We start from the raw sequence: 15,173 nt of genomic DNA, 5'->3' as shown, positions 1-15,173 counted from the left end.
AGATACAGACATAAAGGGGATCCAAATAGGGAAAGAAGAAATAAAACTCTCCCTCTTTGCAGATGACATGATCTTGTATTTAAAGAATCCCATAGACTCCACTCCCAAATTACTCAAGCTGATTCAAAACTTTGGCAAAGTAGCAGGTTATAAAATTAACCCCCAAAAATCAATGGCTTTTCTGTATGCCAACAATGAGAAAAGTGTGGCTGAAATTAGGAAAGCAACTCCATTTGTAATAGCCCCACAAAAAATAAAATACCTAGGAATTAACTTAACTAAAGAAGTGAAGGACCTCTATGATGAAAACTTTAAAATCTTGAAAAAGGAAATCAACACAGAACTTAAAAAATGGCAAAACCTCCCATGCTCCTGGATTGGAAAGATTAACGTCGTGAAAATGGCAATACTTCCCAAGGCTATCTACAAATTCAATGCAATACCTATCAAAATTCCACCCTCATTCTTCAAGGAAATAGAAGAGGCAATCCAAAAATTCATATGGAACAATAAAAGACCCCGAATAGCAAAAACGCTCCTCAACGGAAAGAACACGGCTGGAGGAATATCAATACCAAATTTCAAACTCTACTATAAAGCCATAGTAATCAAAACAGCTTGGTATTGGCATAAGAACAGACCTCAGGACCAATGGAATAGAATTGAAAACCCAGAAATGAACCTACAGACCTATAGCCATCTAATCTTCGATAAGGGAGCTAAAACAATAGAATGGAAGACAGACAGCCTCTTCAGTAAATGGTGCTGGCAAAACTGGTTAACTACATGTAGAAAACTAAAGCTAGATCCTTATATATCACCCTGCACCAGAATCAACTCCAAATGGATCAAAGACCTTGAACTCAAAGCAGACACTCTGAAAACATTACAGGATGGAACAGGAGAAACCCTGGGTCTCCTTGGCTCAGGCCAAAATTTTCTGAATAGAGACCCAGAAACATAACAAATCAAAGAAAGGTTGGACAAATGGGATTGTAGAAGGTTGCAGAGCTTCTGCAGGGCAAATGACATAGCTAGCAAGATCAATAGAAAGCCCACGGATTGGGAGAAGATCTTTACTAGCCATACAACGGACAAGGGTCTCATATCTAAAATATACTTGGAACTCAAAAAATTAAACCACCCAACAACAAATCCTCAAAGAAACAACTGCCCAATAAGTAAGTGGGCGAAAGACTTAAAGAGAAGCTTCTCTGAAGAAGAAAGAAGGATGGCCAATAGACACATGAAGAAATGTTCAACATCCCTAGCCATAAAAGAAATGCAAATCAAAACAACATTGAGATATCACCTCACTCCAGTTAGAACAGCAAAAATCAAGAACTCTAACAACAACAGATGCTGGAGGGGATGTGGACAGAAAGGAACCTTACTTCATTGTTGGTGGGAATGTAAACTTGTTCAACCACTTTGGAAAGCAGTATGGAGGTTCCTCAAAAGACTTCACATAGAACTCCCCTATGACCCAGCAATCCCACTTTTGGGCATTTACCCAAATGACCACAAACAAGGCCACACTAAAGCTACCAGCACAACTATGTTTATTGCAGCATTATTTACCATAGCTAAGATATGGAACCAACCCAGATGCCCCTCAATAGAGGAATGGATCAAGAAAATGTGGTATATATACACAATGGAATTCTATGCCTCCATCAGAAAGAATAACATTGCCCCATTTGTTAGGAAATGGAAAGGCTTGGAAAAAATTATATTAAGTGAAGTAAGCCAGGCCCAAAGAAACATAGGTCCCATGGTTTCCCTTATTTGCAATATCTAGTATAGGTATGAGTCAAGCGGAAAAAGTCAGAGAATGTGATGTTAGGAAAACGAACCCTCAAATATGTATTTTAATGTTTTTGTTTCTTTCATGCATGTGATTCTAACGCATTTATAAGATTATTTCTTGGTTGCTTTGTATGTCCCTCCCCCACAGTGTAACCCCTGCTTTCACTATATTTGATGTCAGTATAACTTGTGGAGGAGATGGGGACAAACAAGTCGTTTAAGGATTCAGGTGGACCTGTTGCAACAATGAGAAGTACAAAATGTCATGTCAAAACCAGCTTTACAATGTCGGAGGGGGGGGAGGGGGGGTATGATTGGGTGGGGGGGAGGGGGGAGGCTGGGAAGGGAGGTGAAGGGTAAACAAAGGAGGAGGCTGCAATGCTTGGTAAGAAATGTATGCATTATCCTGACCATGTAATTGAAACCCCTCTGTACAGTATGTTCTCAAATAAAATAAAATAAAATTTAAAAAAAAAAAAAAAGAAAGGCCTTCAAGATGCTTTTATTTAATAATAAAACAAAATGTTTATATATAGCATCTTATAGCCAGGTCTTGGTATTGCTTCTTGGGAGATGTAGAGCTAAAATTTATCCCTAAGTCATATTTAATAGGCCTCCATAAATGGAAAAGAGGTCAGGTTTTGTGAGTTGAACAGAATACACACACACACACACACACACACACACACACACACACTCGGTATTCAAAAACTATTTCCCACTTATCCTTACATCTTTGCCTCCTGCTCATTGCCCTCCTCTTTATTCTCTCTGGCCAGAGTGATTAGGTTATGAAGCTGAGCTAATCCTGTTAGTGCTACAATGACTTTTCTCACACTCTCTTGTCCCATGGCTCTTAGAAAGTCAGGGGGAATTACTGGGCATTGAATTCACCTTGCCAGAAAGATGACAAATAGGGGGAGGGAAGGGATCAGAGCATGGATGCCCAGCTGACCTGTTCTTTCACCTTTCCCTCTGGACGCCATTCTTCCTTCTGCGAGTGTCATGCAGGCCAGAGGCATGGCTAACTCTGCCCTTGAGATACAAAGAGAGCAAAGTTGACGTCAGCTGTTTCTTCCTGAGCAAACATTCCACTAATTCCACAGCCAGACAGCTTGCAAAATTGCCTTTGTAGGACTGCTGAGGTCTCCTTTCCCGTCAAGTTCACTTTGTATTTATTCAGCAAAGATGCACCTACTGCCGAGTGCACCAGGAGACACTGTGTCAGATTCGTGGTGAGTCCACTTCATGGATGATTAGCATTCCCTGACCCCACCACTCTTTTCAATCTCATGCAACCACAAACATCTGGCTGCAGCAATCACTCCTATCCTTCCAAACCTTTTTCCTCGAAAACATCAGAGTTCTGCTTCAAATGATGCATCTCTCTTTGAAACAAAGTCTACATCAAAATATATTTATATTAGGCACATTCCCCAAACTATGGATTCTGAACATCTCATGAATAATCTCCACTTAGAATTATGGAATGAGTGACCACTTGTATATTTGGTTCACATCTATAGCAGAATTCACTCATTCAGCAGAGTTCACTCATTTCTTATTGAGCACCTACCATGGCCTAGACAATGTGCTACATAAGTGATACTCAAAATGTGATGTGTAGACCGGCTTGCTAGAAATGAAATTCTTGAGCATCATCCAGAATGTCTTACAGCAGGAACCTAGGGTTCTTAGAGATTTTCAGAAGCACAGCCCTAGGCAGGATAGATAGATGGATGGATGGATGGATGGATGGATGGATGGATGGATGGATGGATGGATGGATGGATGGATGGATGGATGGATGGATGGATGGATAGATAGATAGATAGATAGATAGATAGATAGATAGATAGATAGATAGATAGATAGATAGATAGATAGATAGATAGATAGATAGATAGATAGATGCCAGAAACAAAGATACCTAGCACCTGAGGTTTAAATGTAATTGTTGAAACCTGGGTTCTATATCTTGAATTCATTCATTTACAAGGGTTTCCCCAACAAAGTATCTCAGACTGAGTGGTTTAAATGATTAGTTTCTCGTGGCTCTGGAGGTAAAAAGTCAAATTCAAAATATCAGCAGAATTGATTCCTTCTGCAAACTAAGACCAAAGGAATGGTTCTAGTTCTCTCTTCTAGGCTGGTAGGTAGCAGTCTCCTCACTGTCTCTTCAAATAATCTTCCCTCTGTGTCTATTTCTGCCAAACTTTACCCCCTCCCTTTATTTTTGCAGTGCTGGGACTTAACCAAGGGCCTTATGCATGTTAGGCAGGTGTTCTGCCACTGAGTGATATCCCCAACCATTTAAGTTCCCGCTTTTGATGAGGACAGCAATCATGCTGTATTAGGGTTCATCCTAATGACCTCATTTTATCTTGATCACCTTTGGAAAGACCCTATCTCTACTATATTCATTAATATAAATTATGTAAAAATTGAACTACATAACTTGAGAGTAGAGATGTGAGGGGAAAATTGGGGGGGGGGGAAATGGAAGGGGTAACACTGATCAAGATGCATTATATTCATAACCTCACTTAGGGGAGTGTAATCTTTTTTACAACTCCTTAATAATAAAAATAATTCTTAAAGACCGTATCTCCATTCTGAGTAGTGAGGTTTATAGGACTCTGATATGTTAATTTGAGGAGATATAATTCAAACCATAAGATGAGGATTTCCTAAGATCTGTGCTATTAGAGAACTTGCTAAGCTTAAGTATGATTTTACAAATCATACTTTTGCTCTCACACTCCATCTTGCATCTAGCACCTTGGTGATGATGATGATCTTTGGTTTCTACATCAATTCCAATAATGCAACTTTTGGTGAACTTTAGTAGATTTTCTGTGCCCTTAAGGTGGGTATCCTGGAGAAAAGATGCTGATTATAGTTTACTGCCCACTCCTCAGTCTTTCCTCTCCTCTCTCTCCCACTCTCAATTCAATTCTTTACCCATTTTTAAAACACAAACTCTTTGTAAGAACTATACTGATGACTCTCTCTCTGTTTCTCTTTTTTCTCTCTCTCCCTCTCTCTGCACCTTAAAAGGCTGGACTTTAGTATTATCATACCTAATTTAAGATAATATATTTTGAATTGATGGTAATGTAACATTTGCTTCTGACTTGCTTTAAAGTTCTCGCTGTAGACATTATCAGATATGCTTTCATTTCCATTTTCTAAGAGGAAAAGATCACATCCTTCCTAATGCAAATAACTGGTGAAATTCTAACTTCAGACCCTTGACAGTTGAATGATTAGGTATTTCTTCATGAACAGCTGAAATATAGACCATATATTCCATCGTAACTGTAGTAACTCTATTGTTATAATACTTACTTTCTTCCACTTTCCATGGACATTGATCTTTTGTTACCATTTCAGTAGAAACACCATCAATGTTAATATCAAAGTAAGCATCTTCAACTATTATTATTGTGGTGGTATGGGATTTAAATGTGCACTAATAAATTCCATTGAGCTTATCAAACATTCATTTCTTAACTAGCATTTCATATCATGTTTAGTACCTCAAACTTAAAATGTACTAAGAGAATTCATGATGTCACTCTCTTGAAACTTCCTTTCTCCTAGACTTTCCCAGTAAATGGTACTGTCTACCTCCAGGCAATAACACCAACTTCTTCCTTTGTTTCCTGCATCTAATCTATAAGCAAGTATCTTGACTGTGACTGCCAAAATAGATCCTCAATCAGATTGCTTCTTAAAGTCTCCATTTTTATTTATTTCTATTTTTATTGTTATTATAAAGGTGATATACAGAGAGGTTAGAGTAACATAAATCAGGTAAATGAGTACATTTCATTTTTAGACAATACCACCCCTCCCTTGATTCTTTTCCAGTTTTTTCCTAGCTCCCATCACACACAAGCTATATAGTTAATTTTCAACACAGTGTCTAGTGAGTGTAAGTCCCCATTTCTTTCATGAGTTATTGATAGCATGTCTGAACCTGCTTCCTGGCTCTTCCATTTCACCCCTTGATCCCAATTTTTCTACTACACCACAGTAATCAAGGTGATCTTTCTAAAACTTAAGACATGCTACATCATTTTTCTTTTTTTTCTTTTTTTTTCTTTTGTCGGTCGTGGGCTTGAACTCTAGTTTTGGGCACTGTCCCTGTGCTCTTCAGCTCAAGGCAAGTGCTCTACCGCTTCAGCCACAGTGCCACTTCTGAGTTTCTAGTCGCTTTATTGGAAATAAGAGTCTCACAGACTTTCCTGCCCGGGCTGGCTTTGAACCATAATCCTCAGATCTCAGCCTCCTGAGTAGCTAGAATTACAGGTGTGAGCCACCAGTACCAAGCACTACATCACTTTTCTAGTTAAAACTTTCCCTGGTATTCTTAGAATATTAGAAATTAAATCCAAACTCTTACCATGATTTGTAAAATCACACACAACTTCTTTTCTGACTCTCAGTTTTCTGTTATGTCAGATAAAATGTGAAACATCCCCCCTCAAAAAAATGTCTCCTTTAGTTGTTACAATAAAGCTTTGGAAGGTTGGCTGGAAGACAGTTAGTAAAGCTGAGGACTTAGTAAGATTTAAAAACCTTCCCAAGTACACCTAACTAGTAAAGCTTGCAGCTGCTTCACATACAGTTTTTAACAATAACTAACATATAACGTATCATGTGCTAGACTCTGAACTAAATTCTTTACACAAAGGTACCCACTTAATAGGATATGTCCCACATGATGAAGTTATTGTTCTCACTTTGATGTTATGGAGAAGGAAACTGACACTCAAGCTAAGAAACGGCCTTATGGACACAGAAGCAGGAAACAGCAAGGCTAGAATTTGAAACCAAGAAAGCTGTTCCCATTTCATTCTGCTAACACTAAGCATCTCCATCTCCCCCTCTCCTTTCTCCTTCTCTCCCTCCCCATCTCCCCTCCCCCTCCCCATCCTTACTCCTTTCCCTCCCCCTCCCCCATCCCCATTTCCCCTCCTCCTCCCCATCCTTACTCCTTTCCCTCCCCCTCTCCCCTCCTCCCCCTCCCCAACCCCTCTTCTCCCCCTCCTCTTGTGCCATTCTGGAGCTCAAACTCAAAGCCTGGGTGGGCACTATCCCTGAGCTTATTTTCCTCAAGGCTAGTGTGTTCTACCACTTAAGCCACAGCACCCCAACAGGCATTTTTTGGTAGTTTAGGGTGTTTGAGGTAGTTCAGTGAAAGTCTCAGCCTTTACTGTATAGTCAGGCTTCAAACTTCAATCCTCTGATCTCAGACTCCTAAGAAGCTTAGACTTATAAGAGTGAGCCACCAAAAGCATTTGAGAAGATCCAACACCAGGGAACATTCCTCAATACAATAAAGGTTGTATACAACAAAAATACAGCTAGCATTATACTTAATGGTGAAAAGCAAAAGCCATTTCCTCTAAAGTCAGGAACTAGACAAGGATGTCCACTCTCTCCACTTCTCTTCAATTTAGTATTAGAATGCCTAGCTACAGCAAGAAGACAGGATGCGAACATAAAAGGGATCCAAATAGGGAAAGATGAAGTAAAACTCTCCCTCTTTGCAGATGCCATGATCTTGTATTTAAGAATCCCACAGACTCCATTCCCAAATTACTCAAGCTGATTCAAAACTTTGGCAAAGTAGCAGGGTATAAAATTAACCCTCAAAAATCAATGACTTTTCTGTATGTCAACAATGAGAAAAACGTGGCTGAAATCAGGAAAGCAACTCCATTCATAATAGCCCCACAAAAAATAAAATACCTAGGAATTAACTTAACCAAGGAAGTGAAGAACCTCTATAATGGAAACTTTAAAAAACCTGAAAAAGAAAATCAAAACAGAATTTAGAAAGTGGCAAAACCTCCCATGCTCCTGGATTGGAAGGATCAACATCATGAAAATGAAAATACTTCCCAAGGCTATCTACAAATTCAATGTGATACCTATCAATATTCCAATCTCATTCTTCAAGGAAATAGAAGAGGCAATCCAAAATTTCATATGGAACAATAAGAGACTCCGAATAGCAAAAACAATCCTTGACAGAAAGAACAGTGCTGGAGGAATACCAATACCAAATTTCAAACTCTACTACAAAGCCATAGTAACCAAAACAGCTTGGTACTGGCACAAGAACAGACATCAGGACCAATGGAATAGAATTGAAAACCCAGAAATGAACCTACAGACCTATAGTCACCTAATCTTCCATAAGGGAGCTAAAAAAATAGAATGGAAGAAAGACAGCCTCTTCAGTAAATGGTGCTGGCAAAATTGGTTAATCACTTATAGAAAACTAAAGCTAGCTCCTTATATATCACCCTGCACCAGAATCAACTCCAAATGGATCAAAGACCTCGGAGTCAAAGCAGACACTCTAAAAACATTACAGGTTGGAATAGGAGAAACACTAGGTCTCCTTGGCACAGGCTGAAATTGTCTTAAAAGAGACCCAGAAACACAACAAATCAAAGAAAGATTAGACAAATGGGATTGCATGAAATTGCATAGCTTCTGCATGGCAAAGGACATAGCTAGCAAGATCAATAGAAAGCCCACGGATTGGGAGAAGATCTTCACTAGCCATACCACAGACAAGGGTCTCATATCTAAAATATACCTGGATCCCAAAAAATTAAATCCCCCAACAACAAATCCTCAAAGAAACAACTGCCCAATAAATAAGTGGGCTAAAGACCTAAAGAGAAACTTCTCTGAAGAGGAAAGAAGAATGGCCAATAGACACATGAAGAAATGCTCAACCTTTCTAACCATAGAAGAAATGCAAATCAAAACAACACTGAGATACCACCTGGCCCCACTTAGAATGGCTATAATCAAGAACTCTAATAACAACAGATGCTGGAGGGGATGTGGACAGAAGGGAACCTTATTGCATTGTTGGTGGGAGTGTAAACTTGTTCAACGACTTTGGAAAGTAGTATGGAGGGTCCTCAAAAGACTCCACACTTTTTGACCTGCTAGGTTTCCGAGCTGGGCCAGTTCACCCCTCGTTAGGCAACCTGGTGTTTCCCCGCTCCCAAGAGGTCACCATATTGATGTCGAACTTGGTCTGGACACCCAATCAGCATAGCTCACTGTAGCTCAGAACTCCTGGACCCTGCAGCTCAGAATTCCTGGACCCTGAAGCTCAAAACTCCTGGACCCGGGCTCAGCCTTCCGAGTAGCTGGGATTACAGATAAGCAGAAAAGGTCAGATAAAATGATGTTAAGCAAAATGAACCCCAAGATAAGGACACAAGTGTTTTTTTCTTCCTTGTTATTGTTTCTAACGTATTTATAAGGTGATTTTTTTATTGTTGTTTTGTATGTCCCTCCACCACGGTGTAACCTCTGTTTTCACTGTATTTGATGTTGGTATAATTGGGGAGGGGAAAGGAAAAACAAATTGTTTAAATAGGGATACAGGTGGACCCATTGCAACAATGAGATGTACAAGATGCTATGTCGAAAAATGAACTTTACAACTTTGGTGGGGGGAGGGGAGCGGGAGGGGGGAGTGTAGTCGTGAAGATGGAATGGCAGATAGGGGAAACAAAGGAGGAAGCAGCAATGCTTGGTAAGAAATGTACTCATTACCTTGCTCATGTAATTGTAACCCCTCTGTACGGTATTTTCACAATAAAAAACATATTTTTAAAAAGTTAAAAAAAAAAAAAAAGACTCCACACTGAGCTCCCCTATGACCCAGCAATCCCACTTTTGGACATTTACCCGAATGATCACAAATAAGACCATACTAAAGCTACCAGCACAACTATGTTTATTGTAGCATTATTTACCATAGCTAAGATATGGAACCAATCCAGATGCCCCTCAGTAGATGAATGGATCAAGAAAATGTGGTATATACACACAATGGAATTCTATGCCTACATCAGAAAGAATGACATTGCCTCATTTGTTAGGAAATGGAAAGATTTGGAAAAAATTATATTAAGTGAAGTAAGCCAGGCCCAAAGAAACATGGGTCCCATGGTTTCCTTTATTTGCAATAACTAGTATATGTCTGAGTCAAGCAGAAAAGGTCAGATAAGTTGATGTAAGGGAAATGAATCCTAAGATATGTATTCAAATGTTTTTTTTTTCATGCGATTGTTTCTAACACATTTATGAGATTATTTCTTTGTTGCTTTGTATGTCCCTCCCCAACAGTATAACGCCTACTTTCACTGTATTTGATGTTGGTATAATTTGTGGAGGGGAAGGGCAAAAACAAATCGTTTAAGTAGGGATACAGGTGGACCCATTGCAACAATGAGATGTACAAGACGTTATGTCAAAAAACAAACTTCAGAACTTTGGCTGGGGGAGGGGGGAGGAGGGAGGGGAGGGGGAAGGGGAGGGTGGGAGATGGGAATAGATGGGAAGGGGAAACAAAGGAGGATGCAATAATGCTTGATAAGAAATGTACTCGTTATGTTGCCCATGTAACTGTAACCTCTCTGTACGGTATTTTCACACACACACAAAAAAAGAGTGAGCCACCATTGTCTGGCAGCATTCTCTTCTTCACACTTAAATTTTCTACATCTCAGCTTCTTTACCTTTAAAATTAAGTTAAGATACCTATCTTGCAAGGCTGTTTAAGAATTAAACATGATAGTTGTGAAGGTGGGAGAGAAGGAATGGTAGGAGGAAAACAAAGGAGGAGGCAACAGTGCTCAATGGGAAATGTACTCATTACCTTGCTCATATAACTATAACCCCTCTGTACAGCATTTTTACAATAAAAAATGGACAAAAAAGGTATTTCTTACTTTAAATAGAGTTCAGGTACTTCCAGAACCGTTTACAGAGTATTATTCACTTCTAAATACTTCTACAAATGACTAAATTTCATGATGGTAGAAAAAAAGAATTGAAGATGATATATATTCATATATATATGTTCAAAAAATAAAAATAAAAATAAGTACCATCTAATCACCATAATGAGTGAGCCTGAACCATGCTTAAGCATGAGATAAAATAAGAACTCTACCTCTGAGCTTGACAGCAGATTAAGACAGGGTGAAGGAGATAGAAATAAGATCATCAAGAAGATAAACACAGATTCATGCAAATGCATTTTTCATTTGAAAGGCTCTGCAAATAGGTTGTCAAAAAGAAAGACATAAAATGACCTGAAGTTCAATTTCTTAAATATAATAAGCCCAAAACAATTGGGTCCAAGTGAGATCAAAATTCCACAATGTTTATTTTCACCTTTTCTGGGTCCTCTCCCTCTGCACCAAATGCCAGCCTTCACGATGCAAGCCTAGCACAAGAACAGTGGTGAGATTCCCCCGAGGGAGCCGCCTGGCACCTGACTCTGATGTGGTGTAAAGTCCCTGTCCTGCTGTATTTCACAGTTTTATTTGGAGCTGATTCACAGGATGGCTCCTGTGGTTACTGGTCCTGCCAAGGGACACAAAAATGGCAATTTGACTTGCAAGAAAAATTAATTTTTCTCTCTAAGTTGGCAAGTACATGACCAGTTGGGGACCTCATGTCCCCCCCTACTCTCTCTCTCTCTCTCTCTCTCTCTCTCTCTCTCTCTCTCTCTCTCTCTCTCTCTTTCTCTTTCTGTATATCCCCTAAGAGATATTACAGCCATTGTTAGTGACCAAAATGAATGAATGTCCATGCTGTTTTCATAGCTGCCACCCCCTCCTGGTTAGGCCTCTCTCCTGCTGCTACGGCCCCTGGCTACTCCTCTCCTGCCCACTCCAGTTAGGCCACCAGCCTCTGGGTCTCCAACTCTCCAAGCTCCTTTCTAACTCAGAGATTTGAACATATATTTCTTCTTCTTGGAACACTTATGCTTCCTACTTAGTAGGGATCAAATTGTGTCTCCCCAAAACAGATAAGTTGAAGTCCTGATTTCAATACCTAAGAATGTAATCTTACTTAACAATAAGATTGTTGCAGAAATAAGTTAAAATAAAGTCATTAGGGACTGCCCTAATTTAGTGATATGCATACATACACACACACAAGAAATGTCAACACACGCACGCGCACACACACACACACACACACACACACACATACACACACACACAAACAGAAGGGGACAACATGAAGCATTTCAGAGAAAAGACAGCCATCTCTATGCCAAAGGATGCTTGAGGATACCAGGAGGTAGACAAAAGGTTCAGAACAGAGCCTTCCCTAATGCCTCCAAAGAGAGAATGGTCCAGTGGACATCTTGACTTCAGACACATGGCCTCCAAACTACACATTTCTGTTGTCATGAGCCATCTGGCTGGGGTGCAATTTTTATGGCCCAGGTGGACTTGAACATTGTTTTTTTGTGTGTGTCTTCATCTTATATCCTTCAGCCTCAACAAGACATTCTCTGACTGTCCTTTCTACATCCCTCCAAATAATCTTATGTTGGCAATACTTTGCTTCCTTCTAAGCACTAAGCATAAGTGATACCTGTTTAATCTTTCACCATATGAGTGTGTGTGTGTGTGTGTGCGCGTGCGCGCACACGCACGCACGCACATGGTGAATTTATTAAGACAGGCATCTGTGATTTTGTTGTTCACCAACCTTCTGTTTCAAATACCTGCCATAGTTTCTGGTACACAGTATTCACTAAAGAAATAAATGTATTTTGTGAATGAACAAGAATCTAAGAACAGACTGTGTGTGTGTGTGTGTGTGTGTGTGTGTGTGTGTGTGTGTGTGTGTGTAGGAAATATAGATGAAAAGTTCAGGAGGTTAACCAGAATGCAGTTCAGATCCTGCCCCAGTGGAAAGCTGCCCTCAAATTCTTGGTAAGATGCATCCCTCTGGCTTGGTATCAACCGTTTCAGAACTTTCTGACTGCTGTTACATTTCACCAGATACCGGAGTTCGTAGGAAGCCACTCAGTATTCACTGAGGGACCTGGGAAGTCCTCTTGAGGCTGGCTCTCTAGGCTTCTTCCTTAGTGGGTGGGAAAGCATTGATCAAACAAGGGAGTGCCTCATGATGTGTCAAGGAAAGTGAGCGGAATGGCAGAAAGCTTGGCTATGTTATTTACCAGCCCCTGCTGGCACCTTCCTGCCTGGAAAATCAGCATGAGGAAAGGGAAACATTAAAGCTGCCTCTCATTGCCCAAAGCTCAAAGGTCAGAATTAAATAAATGCTAATATTGCACAGAAAATTGCCTCTGAAAGGTTCCTCTCTCCTCAGATCTGTATCCAACACGCAAATAAAGCGGTGTTTATTTTCCCTGCTTAACTCCTGGGGACTGGAGAGAAGAGTATCACTTCCAAACCCACAATATGAAGAATCTGATCTTGGACTCTAATTCTGGATGGCACTGATTGAAATGCATATCACTAAAACACACCAGAGGAAGGTCGTGGAAAAGGAGTTAGAAGAGGGATGCAAAACCATAGAACACCATCATGACAGGACTAGAGGTATTTAGTCTAAAATAGAAAGTCCATTATGAAATATGGGGGGTTCAAGAGGACAGGAAAAGGTCCAATGAGTATGGCATTAGATTGAAAAGGACTTTAGCTCAACCTGGAGGAACATCTAAATTCTAGAAAGATTTTTCTATTGAGATGTTCTAGTTATAAACCAGCTGAATTATCTCTAGAAAAAGAGACCATTCCATGGACTGTTCTATAGTAGAATCTTGCAGAAGATCTGTGCTTGACAGATCTCCTCTCAGCCCTAAGGAGGAGGAATTACTAATACTTAGCCCAAAGTGTAGCTCATCTATCTGTCTTAATTAGAGAAGAACCTTTAGTACTCATAGAATCCCAAAGAGTCACGTCTAACATAATTATTTTATTCTCCTCCAATTATACCAAAATTCCTAACAGAAACAGAATTACTTGTTTGAATACTTTGTGATATGTTTGGTTATACTTATGCCTTCCAGTTTTTCTTCTCTCCTTGTTTTTTTTTTATTTTTTTTCCTTTTCTTTCATGTTTCAATACCAGTCCATTGTTTAACTCTGGTAGCTAAGTTGCTTTCACTTCCCTTGAAGTCTTCCTTTCCCTTTCTCTTCTTCTGAAACATTTTAAAGGTACATTCTTTACATAAGTAATAGTAAATTTTGTACTGGGATCACAGAAATTAAGGAATCATTATTTTTATTGAATGATCTTAACATCTAACTGAGGAAATGAACAAGTAAAGCAATAACTAGAAGACGGTGTGGTAAAGGAAGCAATAAGAGTGAGGATAAAGTACTACTCGAGCAGAAAAAAATTGGCGCCATCTTCCTGGGCTGCTGCTTGGAGGAAGATATACTCTGACCCACGTTCATATCCTATGATAAACAGATCTGTTTCTATTTCCTGAAAGAACAAATCTTTAATTGATGATGCACTGCTTATAGAAGTAATGTCACCCATCTTTGTATCTAAAATAGTTGTATCTTGCATTCTTGTTAAGCTCACAATGGATACTAACTGCTAAGAACCACATTGATCTTCTTATAATCCACATCAGCTATTAGGAATGGCTTAGAAGGAAAGTATGGACAGACAGAACCACAGACTGATTTCACAGCTTATGAACACTTAAAAAGTTCAGTGTTGAATAGTTCCCTAAGTAAAACTGTATCTATAATATGCAATATTAGAAATCCAATGAAAATAATAGTATAGGTCTATATTTATTGACTTGAGAATGTGTCCATGCCATATTTTGAGTAGAAAGACAGTTTATAACACAGTGTATATAGTGTAATTTCACTTAGATGTTGTGCCAAAAGAGATGTAAAGAAGTATCCAAGATATTAACCAAAAGACATTAATATTACTATGTGGCAAATGAACTACATGACTTATGAATAAGGATGGGAGGAGAGGAGGAAAGCAAAGGAAGGGGTGACATTGTCCAAAAAGAAATGTACTTATTATCTGACTTATAAAACAATAGAAGACAATATGGTAACCCCTCTGTGCAAAACCTTAATAATAACAAAATCATATTTTAAAAAGGCATTACTATTTATAGCTCTGGAAGGAAATTAATGCTGCAATTATCTCTCCTCTTTGTAAAGTAATGAATCTATTTGATTTTTAAAAATCAAATCTCCTATTCAGTGAGGGTAATGGTCAATAACTATATTGCATATCTGGCTTCTTCAGAAACTTTCTCCAGAAGAAAAAAAAGGATGAACTAAGTGATACAGGAAGAGAAAGGATTAACAGAATGAAAGAGAAAGACAATGAAGCAAAGTCAAGAAACTGACCAGAACTGTCTCAGCTTCTAATAGCTCTCAATGCAATCCACAATGACACTCAAGAACAATACCTTCCATTGTTGCTGTCTTTTTGTTGGTTGGTTTAATTGGTTCTTTGTCATAACAATCCAAAGAGCTAAATTAATACAAGAA

This window comes from Dipodomys spectabilis, unplaced genomic scaffold, assembly GCF_019054845.1.
Source record: "Dipodomys spectabilis isolate Male_0828 unplaced genomic scaffold, ASM1905484v1 ptg000167l, whole genome shotgun sequence".
NCBI classification, from domain to species: domain Eukaryota; kingdom Metazoa; phylum Chordata; class Mammalia; order Rodentia; family Heteromyidae; genus Dipodomys; species Dipodomys spectabilis.
The sequence above is the reverse complement of the archived record's forward strand: the minus strand, read 5'-3'. Positions refer to the sequence as shown.